The sequence below is a fragment of the Pinus tabuliformis genome, chromosome 9 (genome assembly GCF_031772625.1).
Source record: "Pinus tabuliformis cultivar Carrire ecotype Pingquan chromosome 9, CPIR1, whole genome shotgun sequence".
NCBI classification, from domain to species: Eukaryota; Viridiplantae; Streptophyta; class Pinopsida; order Pinales; family Pinaceae; genus Pinus; species Pinus tabuliformis.
This window is the reverse complement of record NC_142307.1, coordinates 1,627,438,222-1,627,457,344: the sequence shown is the minus strand read 5'-3', so window position 1 is coordinate 1,627,457,344 and position 19,123 is coordinate 1,627,438,222. Positions and strand designations below refer to the sequence as shown.

Genomic DNA, 19,123 nt, shown 5'->3' with positions numbered 1-19,123 from the left:
AGCCAATAGAGGAGATCCCACAGGACTAGGATACAAGACTAACCACCAAGTTGGACAAGGGGACAAGAGTACAAACCAAGCCCATTCTTTCCACTGAATCCCCCCACTAATCCATGTCCAAATGTGTCCATGATAAGTAAGCAAAAATACCCAATTACATAATGAAAAGCCATACCTTCGGGGTTGGAAGGCCCACCTTCAAACTGTTGATTTGGGGTAGCATCGGATGTGCTCTAGCCACGAAATTTGGTGGAGAGGCTAAAGCACGTGAGATCTCCAATATCTAGAAAGGGTTTGGGCAAATTTTAAACAATTTGGGAGATATTAAAATAATTAATATTTTTAATGGAGTCCCTAAGTCTAAACTTAGGGAAATTAAAATATTAATGTGAATTAATATAAAACTGTGTTAGAATGGTCCAAAAATCATGGATCAAGGCAGGCCTAATCTTAGTCGTTGATTAGGGACTTAATATCGGCCATTGATTTGTCAACGAGAAGAGTATAAGATGAGGCTTAAGGGTCACTTGGAGAACACACCGAGTTTATCAAGATTTCGACTTTCTGGGGCAAGGTTTAATGAGGAAGTCGAGAGAGTGATCAGAGTTGCAGCTGAGGGGCAGTGAATATAGAAGCAGAGAGGCAGAGATAGTGCCAGGAGGATCAGCGCAACAGCCGGGAAAGCTGACGCAGAGGGCAGAAGCCGAAACTACCGGGAACAACCGGAACTGTTGGGAACTACCAAAACAGTCAAGAAAGCTGCCACAGAGGGCAGAAGCTGGAACTGCCGGGAAAGTCAATGCAGAGAGCAGAAGCCGGAACCGCCGGGAAAAGCCAGAACTGCCGGGAACAACCGAAACAGCTAAGAAAGTCGACGCAGAGGGCAGAAGCCGGAACTGCCGAGAACAGCTGGAACTAAAGGGAACTGCCAGGAAAGCTGACGCAGAGGGCAAAAGAGGCTGATGCTGGGGTTTTTCGTCGGGCAGATTGGAGCTAAAGAGTTCCCGAAGTGTTTATCCAAGGTTTTAGCCGGAGCATCTGTCTCCGAAGGAGAGGTACTACTGCCGATATTATTCTCTGTTGGGTGAGCCGATTTTGGCACCCAGATTGTATTCAGAGACTGCATAATAATAAAACCCTCAGATAGTTGCATCGGTTTTTCCGGGGACATTGGTCCAAAAACAATGATGTCACTTGTGTGCTTGTTTTGTTTCCTTCAGTTGATGATCTGTAATGTGTTGAGCATGTACTTGTATTTATTTCCAGTATTTACATGATAGATAACTTGTTAATTAATAGAACAAGTAGGTAGCAATAAATCAGAAAGTACATGAAGGGTTTCTAACGGGTTAGACTTAGAAATTTCAACATGGTATCAGAGGGTGGTTGCAGATCACAGGAGAACTGAGGACATCAGCCAAGCAGAGTAGCAGCAGCAGAAATCAGTTCTCCCAAGTGACAGAGTTGATCCTTGCAGAAGGCTACAGAGGAAGGAGTGAAGCAGAGGGACTGCGTCATCATTTTGGGCCAGAGAAATACAGCATAGAGGCTAACGGAGGCAAAATCAGGCTCACGCAGAACCACATAGAGGCCTGGAGGGCTGACACAGTTGGCTGGGGGCGCTGATTTACCGGTGTCGAGATTGCGCAAAGCCAAGTGGCTCAATCCTTCAGTTGCTGGGATATAGGAGGCTGTGGGTAAGTTGTAGAGTGAAGTTGGTGGGGTACTGTAGTCAGAACAGTACCTAATAGGTCAAGCCCAAGGGGAGGGAGTTGCTGCCAAGGCAGACTTCTAGCCAAGAAATCCAAATCAGTGGTGCAATTGCACAGACGATCAGAGAGGGGCAACTTGACGGTTGGCAGAGGGATTTCCAAGAGGGAAATCGAGACATAGAGGGAGTCTAGAAGAGAACTTCCAGACGGGAAGTAGAGAGACTCGGAGGAGTCAAACAGAGAACTTCCAGATGGGAAGTAGAGAGACTCAGCAGGAGTCGAACCAAGAACTTCCAGGCGGGAAGTAGAGAGACTCGAAGGAGTCGACAGAGAAGAGTAGAGAGATGGCCATGAATGGGATGAGGGATCAGGATAGGTTGGACGGAGCATCCAACTTTGTGGTCTGGAAGGCCATGATCATGTCCATTCTAGATAAACATCGTATGATCCATTGTTTTTAAAACCGGAACCGGTGATCGGACCGGTCCACCTAATGAACCGGTTTACCGACCAGAACCGGTCTAACCGGGACTGGTTTGGTCTAAACGAACCGGTTTTAGAAAAATACATTAAATAATTATTTTTTAATGAAACAAAACTATTTTTAAGATTTAAAACCATGATTCCAAGCCAATAGAGACAAACTATGCAAAGTTTGCTCATTTGTATACCATGTAAAGGTGAATATATCAAAATGGCACTGGCTGCAATACATATCATCGACAAAATAGCAAAATACATAAGCAATGAGGCTCTAAATGGCCTATAAAGTCCAAAAACAATGCTGCAAGCTATGAGGTCATTGGCCTACTACAAGTCTACAATGTGCACATGATCAATCATCAAGTTCATCACCACTACTAGCCACTGAATCATCATCAGGAGCTACATAGACATCATCTGGTTCAGAGTCTAAGGATGCCTCAACCTGATCTGCAACCTCAGTAGCAATGCCACGAATAACAATAGAAGTGGACCTAATGGAAGCACGAGTTTATCAATCTACACGACTAGTGCCTTCCATTGGTTCTTTGCCTTTCCTTGATGTCGCTATTGATCCTGGTTGTAATGCCGCCACAAAATCTGCTTCATCCCCCACTAAAGCCATGTCAATATAAAAATTAGCCTCAAACACAGGATCATTAGTCTCCTCCACCCATTCTGATGTTGGATCAATATCGTCCAACACAATGGGATCTAGATCAGGTGCTTTGTTCATCATTTGGTTCCTCCTCAGTCGAAGGTTGTATTGCACGAAAACAAGATCATTTAACCATTTTTGTTCCAAACAGTTTCTCTTCTTCGTGTGTATGCACTCAAAAACAGACCAATTGCGCTCACAACCTGAAGCACTGCAAGTTTGACTCCTTAATTTCCCTCCAAAACCCCTAAACTACCTTGGAAAAGCCGCACTGTCAGTCCTCAGTGGACATGGCAGGTAACCAGTCGGTTTCGTCCTAAACTGAACGGTTAGCGCCAAATTCTCGCCACAGCGCCTCCTTAACCGGGTTTTTCATCCGGTTCCAACCAGTGGCACTGCTGACCGGTCGGTTAGACCAGTAACCGGTAAGCTAGGCCGGTTTTAAAAACTATGATCGTATCAAGGCCTTCACCTTGAGGGATGACGATTGTGCTATGAGTACTCATGTGCCACTTGAGAAGAAGTGGGGAGACATAGAGCTGTAGTCAGGCGAATTACAAGCAATGAGGGGCAAGATATTCGAGGTACCCAACCTCTTGGATTGTACCTTGCCACAGGAGCCCCGATGAGGAGTAGCAGTACTGGCAGCTGTCGGTAGAGACGGATGAGGATGGAGCGGCAAAGAGAGCTACAATGCAGGATTCCCAAGACAGCGCAAGGCTAGCAGGCTGCAACAGTGTGAGACGCACGGGAGTGTTGCACCAGTACAAGATGGCACAGAGAGGTGTGCAACGATGATAGATGTAGGGAGTTGTTGCAGCAGTGCAGAGGTCAGAGAGGGAGCGCTTTTCAGCGATAGAGGGAGCTTCACCATCGAGAGTGTCTCTAGCCTGACAGAGATGTCAGAGTTGGCAGATCAGTTACTTACTTCTCAGTAATTGAGTTGCAGTGCAGCAGTTAGCAGTGGCAGTGCTATGGGCAACACGATGCAACATGATGAGAGGGGATGTAGTGCAGACGCAGCAGTGGTAGTGGCAAGGCCATGGGCAGCAGCAAGGAATCAGAGGGAGCTGTCATACAGATGCAGCAGTGGCATTGGCAGAGCCATGGGTGGCAGTACGGGATGCAGCAGTACAGATGATGGGCAGCAAGCCTAGCATTAGGGACCGATGCCGGATGATCAGAGTAATACTCAGTGAGGAGTATTGCTAGAGCACAGTCCTCACTAAGAGGGAGTGTTGATTTGGGGTAGCATCAGATGTGATCTAGCCACGAACTTTGGTGGAGAGGCTAAGGCACATGAGATCTCCAATACCCAGAAAGAGTTTGGGCAGATTCTAAACAGTTTGGGAGATATTAAAATAATTAATATTTTTAATGGAGTCACTAAGTCTAAACTTAGGAAAATTAAAATATTAATGTGAATTAATATAAAACTGTGTTAGAATGGTCCAAAAGTCATGGATCAAGCCAGATCTAATCTTAGCCGTTGATTAGGGACTTAATCTCGGCCATTGATTTGTCAACGAGAAAAGTATAAGAGGAGGCTTGAGGGTTACTTAGAGAACACACCGAGTTGATCAAGATTTCGACTTTCAAGGGCAAGGTTTGCTGAGGAAGTCGAGAGAGTGATCAGAGTTACAGCTAAGGGGCAGTGAATACAGAAGTAGAGAGGCAGAGATAGTGACAGGAGGATCAGCGCAACAGCCAGGAAAGCAAACGCAGAGGGCAGAAGCCGGAACTGTCGGGAACAGTCAGAACTGTCGAGCACTGCCAGAATGGAAGGGAAAGCTGACGCAGAGGGCAGAAGCCGGAACTGTCGGGAACAGTCGGAACTGCCAAAACAGCCGGGAAAGCTAATGCAGAGGGCAAAAGCCGGAACTATTGAGAAAAGCTGGAACTGTCGGGAATAGCCAAAACTGTCGGAAACTGCCGGAACAACCGGGAAAGCTGACGTAGAGGATAGAAGCCAGAACTGTCGGGAACAGCCGGAACTACCAGGAACTACCAGAACTACCAGGAACAGCCGGAACTACCGGGGACTACCGGAACTGCCAGGAAAGCTGACGCAAAGGGCAAAAGTCAGAACTGCCAGGAACAGCCAGAACTGCCAGGAACTGTCGGAACTGCCAGGAACAGCCAGAACTGCCAGGAACTGTCAGAACTACCGGGAAAGCTAACGCAGAGGGCAAAAGAGGCTGACGCAGTCCCTAGAGGCTAACGCTTTGGTTTTTCGTGGGGCAGATTGGAGCTGAAGAGCTGTCGAAGTGTTTATCCGGGGTTTCAACTGCAGCATCTATCTCCGAAGGAGAGGTACTACTGCCGAGATATTCTCTGTTGGGTGAGCCGGTTTTGGCACCCAGATTGTATTCAAAAAATGCATAATAATAAAACCCTCAGATAGCTGCACTGGTTTTCCTGCATTGGGTTTTCCTGGGACAATGGTCCAAAAACGACGGTGTCACTTGTGTGCTTGTTTTGTTTCCTTCAGTTGATGATCTGTAATGTGTTGAGCGTGTACTTGTATTTATTTCCAGTGTTTACATGGTAAATAACTTTTTAATTAACAGAACAAGTAGGTAGGAATAAATCAGAAAGTACATGAAGGGTTTCTAAGGGGTTAGACTTAGAAATTTCAACACAAACATACAATCATAACAAATGGGCAAGGGCACATAATGGTTGACCCAGGTGCCGGAGATGGTAAGCTATCTGATGGCTGCAAGGGGTTGTTCGCTGCCGGTTGAAGACAAATTAGGAGAAAAAATTCTTCTATGGGTGTCATGTTGATTTCTAGTAGCATCAGATGTGCTCTAATCCTCAAATTTTGCAGGAAGGGTTGGGCACATGTATTCCAAAGAACTCAAAAATCGTTTTGGGAAATTCCACCCTGAAACAGTTGTATTAAAATAATTAATTATTTTTAATGGGACCCTAATTCTAAACTTAGGAAAATAAAATAATTAAAGGGTATTAATATAAACTGTGGGTGTAACTTCTAGAAGAAGACGAGGATCATGTCAAAATGATCTTAGCCGTTGATTAGCTTCTAATATAGGTCACTGAATGTCAACAAGGAGATTATTTAAGGAGGGCTTGAGGGTCATTTGGAACACATAGACACGGAGGGAGTTCAGAGAATCGATTTTCTGAAGCAAAGAAGTTGTCGGGAGATTTTCGATAGTGAGCTTTTGCAATGAGGGGCAAGGATAGTTGGGTTGGAATATCTTCTCCAGAGCCCAAGATACGGGGCAGAGAGGCAGAGAAACACCAGGAGGTGGAAGCGCAGACCCAGGAGAGGTTGACGCTCTGCCAGAAGGGCGCACGCAGTGTTTAACGCACAGTCAGAAGGGCTCACCAAGAAGTCCGAGATTTGCTAGGGAATTGACGTATGAGCCGGGAGGGTTGACGTCAGAGCTCTGGGAGGAAAGTAGACTCAGCGCAGAGCTGATGCGAAGCCTTTGAGGCTAACGCAGGGCCAACGCAAAGATAGCCGGGGACAATTGGTCCAACTGCTGGATCAGTCAGGGACTTGCCGGGTAGAGTGAGGTAATCTCACTAAGTTTTTATGCCAGTTTATTTCTCTGTAGCTAGATTTCCAAAAGAGCATGCAGAGTTGTATTCATAAACAACTGCTTAATAATATAGAACCCTCAAAGTTGTTGCACCGGTTTTCCCACATTGGGTTTTTCCATGCACATTTGTCCAAAAAATGTTGTCACTTGTGCATCTTTCTCTATTTGTTATGTTCTTGTTTTGGGCAAATTAATTAATTAAGTGAAGGCTACAATGTGTTAGCTTCGATATTTGTTGTAGGAAACAGTAAATAATTTGTTTCAGTATTTAACAGATAGGCAAAGTTTAATCAATTGCTACAGTAGGTGATTCGAGTGGGAATCTCGAATTTTCACAGGGTATCAGAGCATTGCAGGTGAAAGAAGAAAGAACAGTACAGAAACCCAATGTTGAGAAGAAGAGGGAGTTCGAAAAAGCTGCAAGAGGCAGCCATTCGAAACCCCAGAGTGTTTGCGCAGTTCTAGCCAGAGCGCTGAAATTTCGAAGTGGTCTCTCTCTGAGTGAGTCAACGGAGAGAAGGGCTTCCAGATCGAGTTTTTATCGAGACAGAGGGAGCAGCGCAGAAGCCTCAGCGTGAGGAGAGTTGGTGGGACGCAGTCTTTTCTGCAGGCCGTTTTGTTGGGTAGAAAGACGTCAGAAGAGAAGGAAGGAGCACGGTTGAGGGAATTTCTTCCTCAGAGAATTCCTAGCCAAAGGAATTCGAATTCTCATGAGCTGAGCAGCAGTAGTTTTACTAGCTCCAGCAGGGAGTGCGTAGGCTAGCCCAGCAGCAACGCAGAGGAGAGAGGAGGTCATTCGACTTTCTATTTGTGGCAAAAATGGCAACCAGTGGCTTGAGGGATCAGGATAGGTTGGACGAAGCATCCAACTATGTCATCTAGAAGGCAAGGATGTCATTCCTTCTAGATGAGCATGCCCTCAAGACATATGTCGACAGCGTGGTGGTTGTGCCTACAAATGCAGATCCGTTGAAGAAATACAAGGCCGAAATGGCGAAGGCAAAAAGGATGATCCTCGACGGAGTGAAGGATCATGTGGTTTGTCACATCACTAGCAGAGGGACTGCTAAGGAGATGTGGGATGCATTGTCTACGTTGTATTAGGGATCTTCCGAGCAGCGAAAGTTGTACCTTGAACATACACTAAGATATGCTCAGATGCAGTAGAGGGAGCCTGTGGATCCAGAGTATCCTGCGCAGCACAGCTTTGCCGAATTGGGATGAGATGTGGGCAGCTCTAAAACAAGAGGAGTTGAGGAGAGACTTAGTCAAGGTTAAACTTGATGGAAGTAGCAGCAACGGGTCGAAGCCCAAGGAGGAGGAGGAGAATGTAGCCCTTGCATCGAAGGGACAACAAGAGCAGCGGAGACGTAAGAAGGACATCTCGAAGATCAAGTGTTTCAGGTGTGGTGAGATGGGTCACTATGCTACACAGTGTCCTCTCAAGAAGAAGGACAAAGATGAGAAACACGATCTGAAGGCTGCGCCCGTGAAGATCGAAGAGGAGGAGTTCGCCATGACAACCGAGATACCTCCAGGAGGGAGGTGGGCTAATTTGGAGTTGTAGTTCGAAAGAGCTATAGATGGGAAGGATCCTTGAGGAGCCCACCTCTTGGATCAATTCCTTGCTACGGGAGCCCAAATCAGAGGTAGCAAGATGGACTAGTGTTGGATGATGTCGAGGAGTGTCGAAGAGACAGTTGCAGTGGCCAAGGGCGCCAGAGACTGAACAGCGCAAAGCAGAGTTGGCAGCAGTGCAAATGGCACAGAGCAGAGGTTAGCAACAGTGCATTAGAGTCAGAGGGTTAGTGCAGAGATGAGCAGCAGTTGGGCTCCAGCATTCACATGGTATCATACTAAACACAGTTAATTTAGTAATTTGAGAAGCTTTTCCGTTGTTGATGCAGTAGCAGCAGCAGTTTGCAGTGCGGTAGCAGTTGGCAATGGTAGTGCCAGCAGCAGCACAGATGTAGAAATTTAGAGGGAGTTGCAATACGGATGCAATGTTGACAGTGGTAGGGTCAGCAACAGTACAGATGCAGCATTTGCGTAGAGGTTGGTGGACATGTCAAACATCAGCAGCGCAGAGGGAGATGTTACAGAAAAGTGTGATGCTTCAGTTAGAGGCATTGCTAGAGCACATTCCTCGCTAAGAGGGAGTGTTGATTTCTGGTAGCATCGGATGTGCTCTAAGACTCAAATTTTGTAGGAAGGCTTGGGCAAATGTATTCCAAAGAACCTAGAAATTGTTTTGGGAAATTCCACCCAGAAACAGTTGTATTAAAATAATTAATTATTTTTAATGGGACCCTAAGTCTAAACTTGGGAAAATAAAATAATTCAAGGGTATTAATGTAAACTATGGGTGTAACTTCTAGAAGAAGATGAGGATCAAGTCAAAATGATCTTAGCCATTGATTGTCAACGAGGAGATTATTTAAGGAGGGCTTAAGGGTCATTTGGAACACAGAGACATAGAGGGAGTTCAGAGAATCAATTTTTTGAAGCAGAGTAACTGCCAGAACATTTTCAATAGTGAGCTTTTGCAGTGAGGGGCAGGGATAGTTGGGTTGGAGTATCTTCTCCAGAGCCCAGGATACACAGCAGAGAGGCAGAGAGACACCAGGAGGAGGCAGCGCAGACCCAGGACGGGTTGACGGTGAGCCAAAATGGCCCATACAGTGCTTGACGCAGAGCCAGAAGGGCTCACGCAGAAGAAGCGCAATCTTCCAGCAGAAGTCTGAGATTTGTTGGGGAATTGATGTCTGAGCCAGGAGGGTTGACATCAGAGCTCCAGGAGGAAAGTAGAATCAGCGCAGGGCTGATGCCTTTGAGGCTGACGTAGGGCTAGCGCAGAGATAGTCAAGGATAGTTGGTTCAGTTGTTGGATTAGCCAGGGACTTGCCATGTAGAGTGAGGTAATCTCACTAAGTTTTTCTGCCAGCTTATTTCTCTATAACTAGATTGCCATAAGGGCATCCAGAGTTATATTCAGAAACTACTGCTTAATAATATAAAACCCTCAGAGTTGCTACACCGGTTTGCCCGCATTGGGTTTTTTTGGGGACATTTGTCCAAAAAATACTATGTCACTTATGCATCTTTCTCTATTTGTTTTGTTCTTGTTTTGGGAAAATTATTTAATTAAGTGAAGGCTGCAGTGTGTTAGCTTCGATATTTGTTGTCATAAACAATAAATAATTTGTTTCAGTATTTAACAGATAGGAGAAGTTTAATCAGTTGTTGCAGTAGGTGATCGGGTGGGATTCTCGAATTTTCACATGTCACCCACTGGTGATATATAACAATACCCTCTTGAGAGATTTTGATTTTGATGTGCAAGAAACCCTTCCATTGATGATTTCTATAAACAAATTCACAAGGGTTAGCACTCTAAAACCAGAAACAAAGATAAGGCCCTAGAGGACTTACGACCTAGTAAAATCGAGCAAAATGCTAGCAACCTTCAAGAACAATCCTCAATAAAAACTTAAAATCAAACCCTTGCTAGATACCAAAACAAGCCTCTTAAGGCCAGTGATTATCACAAGATGAATTTAAAGGGCAAACATAACCAAATTCCAAGCGAAAACCCCTTAAGGAAAAAAATTGATCTTGAAGTAGAAACCCTATAAACCTTTGAGGCCTCAAGCAGAATGCTAGACAGCCCTTAAAAAAAATCTCTAGCCTAAAAACCCCAATCGTCTAGCTAGGAGGATGATTGCAGCCTTTAGAGAACTAATCTTCCTTTGAATTGATAAGATAAATCCTACAAAAAAAAATATTTACAAATAAATCCACAGCCAAAATCAACGTCCTCTCTTCAGATCTGCAAAAGAGAAATAAAAACAAAAATTTATATACAGGAAATTATATACAAGTGTTGGAGAAAATAATTACAATGCTTATTTACAAATTTACAATAAAAGCTTTTTAAATAGCAGATCTATTCATTTAAACTCTAAAATAATTCAAGAGATTTTTTAAAGATAGATAAAATTTTGATCTAGATAAGATAAGACAAGATAAGATAATTTTATTAATGTCCAACAAATGACCATAATAGGTCAATGGGACTGTCGGTTACAAATGATTACATTATGCAAGTCGGTGGACCAAACGGTCCCCTTTAACATTTCTATTTAAAAGCAAGAAATACATCTAAAAGTAAATGAAGAGTCAAGAAGCTTCGGAACAAAGCGCTACGATGAAGCAGCGAAGGAGAAGAGGAAGAAGAAGAGGGGGGGCGGGGGCCCTGTCTAACCCCTACTCCTAACATCCGAGGTCGAGAGAAGAAAACTGAGAGAAGCTCGTCAAAGTCTGCTGTCTTGTGGGCATACTGGGCTGTCGTTGATGTCTCCTAGAAGTTCTGAAACGCCTCACAGGGGTGGAACTGATCCTGGAGCGCTGGCGCAGTCTGGTGGGTCGGCCCCCCCGGGACCGCACTGATCTGGTTTCAGTGTCTGTGGGTCGGTCTATGATTCTTTTGGTGCCTCGCGCTGAGGGTAGTGCTCTAAAGAAGTCTGTGATCTTTTGTGTGGTGTTCGGTCTGGCTGGTGGCTGAAGAAAGCGGGCCCGGAATCTGAAGGTCTCCTGGAGATAAAGTGTTAGGCATCTCTGGTCAACATATCTGAGGAAGCTGGATAGGGTCTGAGAAGACCTGAAGAGACAATGGACACAGCCCCGGATCTCGTAGTATGCAGGGCATCCGAAGATGAAATGTGTCTCTGTCTCTATCTCCTGTAAGTGACAAGGCTAGCAGATCCTATCTGCTCTATCAGTGTGGTGGTCTGTTTCCACCCGAAGTTTGTGAGATCCGACTCTAGGCTGCCCGAGGGGGATTCTAAGGGCATGCATCCAATGCTGGAACGTGTATTGGGGTCTGATGATGAGCCCATCCTTGATCTCCAAGCAATGTTCCGCGTAAAAGGCCATTTTAGGGCGCAACCCATTGGGAAGGAGGTGGCCTGGAGCATTCAGAGAGTATTGAAAAGGAGGGAGACGCTCAATCTGGATTCCTGAAGCCTCCAGAATCTCTGTCACACCGGTGTACCAACATTTGGATCGGCCTGTCTGTAAACGGGCGATGTTCTCCGAGGAGCAATATGCTAAATATGGGTATCTGTCACGACCCTCCCTCACTTCTGCCAGGCCACGGAGTCTGTGCAGGAGTGACACTAGCTTGAATATCACCTCTAGGCGGAAAGGTTGAGCCCCGAACTCGGCTAGAAGGATGTGCTGGGGAACTGTCTGCTTGCACCTAATAAAATGGCGTAGAAGGAGAGTCTAGACACGTTCCACTGAAGCCCAATCTGATTCTAGGAGAGAGGGGCCCCAAATTTTTGAGCCATAAAGCACTGTGGGCCGAACCAAAGTATCCATGATGCACATTTTGGACGAGATGTCCTGGAAATGGTGCCGTAAACACTGTCTCTCCAGAAGGACTAGGGAGCCATACCCTTTGTTGACCCGAGGCTGAAGGGCTGGCCGCAGACTGAATCGAGGTCCTGAAAACTAAACTCCCAAATATGTATAGGTGCTGACAATCTCGATCTCTTCTCCTTTAAATAGGAAATGTAAATCAGAGGTTTTCTTGACACCATTGAAGATAATCACTTTGGTTTTGCCCAAGTTTACAGTGAGATGCCTCCGGTCACAAAAGGCTGCGAGTGCATCCAGCTGTCTCTGAAGGCCTTCATGGGAGGAGGCAATGAGGACAATATCGTCTGCGAAGAGAAGGATGGAAATTAGGACCTGGTTAAGAAGACATCCATCCGTATCCTGAGTATGCTCCCGGAGAAAGGACTCAAGTTCATCGATATAGATCCCGAACAGAGTAGGAGAAAGGGGGCATCCTTGCTTGACTCCAATGGTGCTTCGGATAAAATCCGACATTCCTCTGACTGTGCGGAGACGACCAAGGACGGCCTCATATAGGCGCATGATAGCATTTAGGAGAGTAGAGGAAATGCCAATCTCGCTTAGCCTTTGAAAAAGATCTTCCCTCGGGACTGAGTCAAAAGCTTTCCGGAAGTCTACAAAACAGCAGTACACTTTAGAAGACCGATGCCTGGCCTCCTCGATTACCGCACGGAGAGTAAGGATGTGGTCGATCGTCTGGTGACCTGGGCGGAATCCTGCTTGGCCCTTGGCCCTGAGTTGTCTTTGCTCAAGGAAGTGGGAGAGTTTCCTGTGGAGTGTTGTGGCATATAACTTGGAGAATGTGTGCCCAACCATGATTGTCCTGTAGTTGTTAGGGTCGGAAGTGGGCCCTGACTTGTGGATCGGGTAGATAATGTGGTGTGACCAACTGTCTAGAAATACATCTCGAACCACCTGGTTGAAAAGGTCCACCAGATATCCTACTAGGGGGCGAAGTCCATGCTTGAAGAACTCTGCCTGGAAGCCTTCTTCGTCTGCTGCCCTGCTGTTATTCATTGTCCATATTGCTTCTCTGATATCTTTGTCGAAGAAAAGATGGCAGGAGGTGGGGGGGGGAGTGACCTGAATCAGAGGCTGCCCAGGGATGTCATACAGCTGGGAGGTGTGAGAAAACATTGAGGCAGGATCAAGGTCGATAGGGGTAGGTGAGCACCGGGAAAGGATGGTTCCCCAGAAACCTTTAGGTGAGAGAAGGAGAGTAGAAAGAACTTGTCTCCTATGGGCAATGAAAAGGCGCTTCTTGCGGCGAAGGAGGCGACGATAAGCAGAACAAAGGTCTGGGTATGTTGGCAAAGAGTTCCGGAAGGCGTGACGGAGGTCTTGATGCACAAATTTGCAATCTTGGTCATACCAGTTGTTCATAGGGCATTTTCCCGGCTTGCGGGAGGTGGTGGCTGAGCGAGTGGAGAAGGGGAAGGATTGGGGCGTAGCTTTCCAGATAGCATAAGAGAGACACTGATATTTGTCCTTAGCGGAGCTGAGAGAGGTGAATTGGGACATCGATGGGAGTGTCTGTCTAAGGATAGAGGAGAAGAGATTAGGGTCACCCTCTTCAAATCGGAAGGTGGTTCTGGGGGGGCTTCGGGGAAGAGAAGGGGGTGGATTCAAGAAATCAAACTGCAGTGAGAGTGAGAGGAGTGCGTGGTCCGCGAGAGGGATGGGGGTGATCAAGAATTTTTTGATGTAAGGGAGGAGATTTGGATTTGCAATAGCGTAGTCGACCACACTTGCCCCGCCTCCAAAAGGTCTGCAGGTAAAGAAGTGCGAGGAAGGGAAACAAGGTAGGCCATTCAAAATTATCAGCTCATGAGATTCTCCCAACTGTAACAGATATCTCCCGTAGGTTGTGGTGGGTCCCAAGTGATCCTCAGAGGTCTGGTGCATGCCAATCGTGGTCGGGTCAATCCCCCGAGTGCAAAATATATCTTCTGTCCTGTCGTGTATAGGGGTCTGGAGATCTTTGGTCCGGGCGTTGAAGTCTCCCATGAGAATGACGTCCCCTACTGTCGAAAACCTGGTGATGTCAGAGTACAGGTCTGTAAAAGGGTCTCCATCTGAGCTATTGTGAATAGCGTAGGAGGATGAGATAGGTGGGAAGTAACAGACTGCGACATAAATGTCTCTCGGTGGTGATGTTCTAGCTCTGATCTGGATCCACAGGAATCTGGCATGCTCATCTGTCGCAGCTATTGAAACTCTGCTCCGGAGGCTATCATGGACAAGGCAAGCAACACCCCTTGATCCTCTGACACCTCCTGAACTCTGTGTCTCCTATCTGCTAACTGCGGTCCACTGGTATCCTATAATGCCAGGGAGAGAACGGACTGGGCTCGCATGAGTCTTGGTAACTAGGAGGATGTCTGCTGAGCTAAGGGCTTCATAAAGTAGGCCTGGTGAGGACCAGAAGGAGCCATTGCCATTCCAGCAGTTAACCGAGAGATCCGTGCCCCGTCTCCTCTCCGCTCGGGCCCGTCATTTGGAGTTACCTGAGAGGGATACCCATCCTGGGGGGAAGGTATCCCGAATAACTGCTCGAAGATTTCTAATCACTGCCCATTTCCCTGCCTGTCTTGCTGTTGCAACGTGCATCCTAGCTTGTTTCAGTTCAACTACTTGAGTTCTTGTGAGGTCTTCATTCAAGAACACTTTATTCGGGAGAGAAAATAGCTTTCGCTTGGCACGGAGTACCCGAAGTCTATCCGAGGAGTTACGGAATCTGAGGAAGAGGGTAAAGTCCTACCCAATCCAGGATAGAAAAACCCTTTTCTTATTTCAAATGATAAGTCTTTAGATGACCCACTATGGGTTCTTCAGCATCTATGCCTTGAATAGTTGGTTAATTCAACTGAGAATGTCCCCAAGTATCCAAGATCTGATCAACAATATTATTTTCTACACACTTGAAAAATATGTGTTAGATCCACAAAGAATTGTATAGCACAGTGATAGAGGAGTCTACGGGTTTAATCGGAAACCAATAGATCTTCTCCACCTAGTGTGTTTCTCCAAATCTAAACAATGTTGCAAGATGACAGTACACCAATGGATCATCAATTGCTAACGAAAATAACAAAATTAGAACACTAGTAGAACATTAAGCACAAGAGATCAGAAAGATTATATCATATAACTGAAGAATAACACCATAGCTTTGCCCCAAAGACTTTATTTTATTGCTCAAAAAAAATATTACAAGAGTAGTAGAGCTTCACTTAGCCAAGATCTCAATTTTTTTATGATTTTTTAAATGAGGAGCTTAAAGCTTCCTTATATAGAAAAATGAGAGTGTGAGAGCCTCCAAGTGGAAAAAACGGCTAGTTGACTTGATCCATGGCTTGATCCTCGTCAAAATAATTCTAACCCTTGATTATTGTTGCACAAATCTCCAAAAATTTCAACCTCCTTGATTGATGTGTTGGATGGACCAATCTTTGACCCTGGAGTGGTTTTGGACCACTGGAAAATCTTCAAAAATAATTTTCTTGAAATTCCCTCATTCAAAATAACCACCTGGACCAAAAAATTTGATTTCCCTTGAGAAATTATTTTCCTTTGGCCAAACGAATTTTTTGTGGGACTTTTCTGCCTTGGAAATGAGACTTTTCTCATCTTCAATTTGATCCTTTTTTGGAAAGTGCACATTCCCTTTTTAATTGTTTTTCCACTTGGAGAAATTTTATTTTATCTCATTTTTATTTTTTTGACTAATTCTTGTCTAATTATTTTGCCAATTTTTGCCAGAAAATAATAATAATGACTCTAGAGGGGTTTGTACATAATTTTTCACCCTCAAGGTGTGTCTAGATAGAAATCTTACGTGATGAGATCTAATTATGATTACTCATACCACCTATAACTTCTATAGACAACACTTCTTACATCTTACATGATTTTTTTCATGAAAATCCCTACAGAATGGGAATTTTCACAATAAAATATGACCTCTAGACTCAACCAAATTCTGCGACACTTTACAGATGATCTAGTATGATAATTTACATAGACTCTATACACTAGGACTCACCTAAGACCTTACCAACGAGCCCCACTCTAGTTTTGGGGCATGCTCGGGAGAAAAACTCTACCAATTATAAATGTTTAAAAACACAAATAATTGGCGAAGGAAAAGAAAACTCCCTAGAGTGAAAGTCTTTGGTAAAAATCATAGGCTCACCTAGATGTTTTACATGGCTTTATAAGCATACTAGAATCATTTTTACATCATGGCCCATAGGGTTGCAGAATTTGGATTACATTATAATGGCCAAAGGTGACATGATGATGATGAAATTTGAAAAAAAATCTGATTGTTCTACATTGTACTCTGCTCAAGGGGTGGTTGACACATGAGTGGTCAACACTCCCAAAAAATGAAACATGCATATAAACCCCTGTTAAAATGAAGGGGTAACAAGGCTCTCAACCCTTGAGATTTTTTCTTGTTGTCGAGGCTTTCAAATTAGCATTTCTGGGTGAGTTAGTAAAAGCTCAACTATCCTAGGCTGCATTCATCTCATATACCAATCATAAACCTAGGATTAGTTAAGGGAACCCCCCTTTGCCTTGGATTTCCTGAGCCTAAAGTGTGGAGTGAGTCACTAAGTGATAGATAATGACCCACTTGATGGTCTCCTTAGGCTTCCCCTTGAGTAAGGTTGGACTTTTCCATTACGAAGTGTCTAAGAGATAACAAAGTTCTTCACTTTTGGCCCTGCTTTATGATGGTATCTGAGGGAGTTACACATGGTGATTGTGTGGTGGCTCTTGAAGAGAAATGTCATAGCTCTTTGGGGCTTACTTGGAATTGGATTATCATCTTGAGATCATTTACTCATGGGTATAGTTGAGCACTCCCCTTGATTACACATTCCTAGGAAAGGATGCCATATTAGCACTCTAACCAAGCTCAACCACACCAACATGAGCACTCAACCCAAACATCCTCAAGTCACGCACAACCTCCATAAAAGCAGCTAGGTGTCCCAATCCTACCCAGGACTCAATGCCCTCCTATATGCTCAATGCTCCTCCTCCAAATGGATCATCCTCCCAAGCAAGCAGCCAAGCCCTCCATGTGTACCTCTCATGATGAATGTCACCAAGGGACATAGGTCTCCAACCTCCTAAGAAAATGTGCCACATGAGCATCAAGTCAAAGGCTAAAGCATAGCAATCCATGAGTAAGATATCTCTAATATTTATGCCCATGATACAACCAAGGGTAGTCAACACAACATGCACCTCACATCACATGAAGCACCCTCAAGCATGGTGTAAACACCTTTGAAGTAACCCCAAAAGTTATCAATCCTCACCAAAATTGAGACATATGCACTTCTCCATAAAGGATATCCAAAAATATGACCAATTTCCAAAAATATCAACCTTTCTAAAAATAGAAATTTCCCAAAATAGCAAATCTCATAAATACATTTTTAAAGCTCTCTCATTCCCATACATGTGCCAAATATTGCATGTTAAATGCAAGCATGGGAAACCCATTGAGCTCAAGAAAATGAGTTCAAACTAATCCTTAACGAAAACAACTCAAAAGTTCTCATGCATGAAACCTGTTCAATCTTAAAGTCTAAGAATAAACTTTGTGACCATGCACTAAGTCTAGCCAAAGCACTCACAAACCAACAACGCGAAATCAATTGTTAATGTATCCATGAACACTAGATGTCAAATCAACTACTAATGTATCCACAAATCATTGATGTTGAAGCAATTGAGATGAACTTTTGAGAAGTTCAATCTGAGCCATAGATGACATAAATCAAAGTGTACATAAGCTAGAAATAAACAAAGAAAAAACAATTTTGTCAATTTACCAACTAAAATAGGGTATCATTTCCTTTTGTAAGGTGTTTTTGTCCAAGGAAAACATCGTGAAGAAACCCAATGGATGCTTCCCCACATTCACGTTCCAACCCTAGCAAACCCATCAATGCACTAGCGCAACTCACCCATAGGGATTTGACTAGACACTTGCTGGCACAAAACTAGCCAAATGCCCAGCAACAATGACAATAACCAGTTGAACTAGCCCCTTGGGCTATCCTTTTGTAAGATTTATTTCTATTAATTTGAAATTAATTTTTGGTGTGTTTATATTTGAGTCCAATTTATTTGCATGATGCACAACATCGAAGACATTGTGTCTTTAAAATCAAAGCAAAAGACCATGATCTAGTATTCAGTTATATGTCAAAATTATCCAAGAAGAGGCAAAGCAAAAAGAGTAAATGTATATCTTGAAGCATGGAAGAGAACTATAATGCCACATTTTCTATTTGCATTGGGAACAAAGAAGTGCATAAATTGAAAGGGATTTCAGATTGTATCTTTAAAACCCAAGCAAAACAATGGTTTAGTATTCACATATATGCCAAAAACATCCAAGAAGCAAGAAATCAAAAAATGTCAATTTACATTTTGAAACATGGATGAGAAATATGGTGGTATATTTTCTATCTGCATTGGAAAACAAAATGTGCATAAATTGAAGAAAGTGGCTTTTGAGTATACAAAAAGGATTGTTAAGTAATGGGTTCACCTGCAAAATACTTAGAAATGACCCACTTTGTGTCATTGCCCCTGAACATGAACAAGTCATAAGCAAGCCTCCTTTGTTTGTCAATTGCATTGCAAGAGCATTAAGATTGCGATACATACTAGTTGCACGCTGCAAAACCTATATAAACAATAGAACTAAAAACATTAGAAGAATTAACTAATACATTATGATTCGATTCATAGAAGAAGAACATTGAAATTGTTCATTTGGTCAAAACCATAATTTCAAAATCTATAACTAGTAATTTTTTGAGCTACTAACCTAAGCCAAAATAACATCACGCAAAAACTTGATTGGTTTAATTATAAACATTAAGGCTTTTAAGTGAAATCATTTTTTACTTGGAAGATAAACATTGATAATAATGCACAAAAGCACATTTAGCTTTTTCCCCTCTTCTGGGGCCCTTTCAACCATGGATGCTAGGAGAAATTCTATGCAGAGTACCATGAAACTTTTATTATTGGAACAAGATCCTCTTAATCCAACCCACTCTCTAGATGGCATTATTAGGATCAAAATTGGTGAATTCACGATGAATGATGGGAATCAAAGCTACCCTTTGGTTCAAACACTAGCTAGAGACACTTCATTATCTATCTCTTTGCTTGTGGTTTGGTTGAATTGCTTTCTCTGTCATAGCATTGCTTGCTCTTTCTAACTTCCTCTTCAA

The 19,123-nt window shown here is 43.8% G+C and overlaps 1 long non-coding RNA gene across 1 annotated transcript in view; it reads right to left on the bottom strand.

Annotated features, from left to right (window-relative positions):
* LOC149155053 (uncharacterized) overlaps positions 1 to 18,569 on the bottom strand; it is a 70,783-nt gene extending 52,214 nt beyond the window's left edge. The window contains exon 1 of the long non-coding RNA XR_016262690.1: positions 18,430 to 18,569. This is a non-coding gene — a long non-coding RNA (uncharacterized LOC149155053). The remainder of the gene's footprint in view (positions 1 to 18,429) is intronic.
* Positions 18,570 to 19,123: the final 554 nt, after the last annotated feature.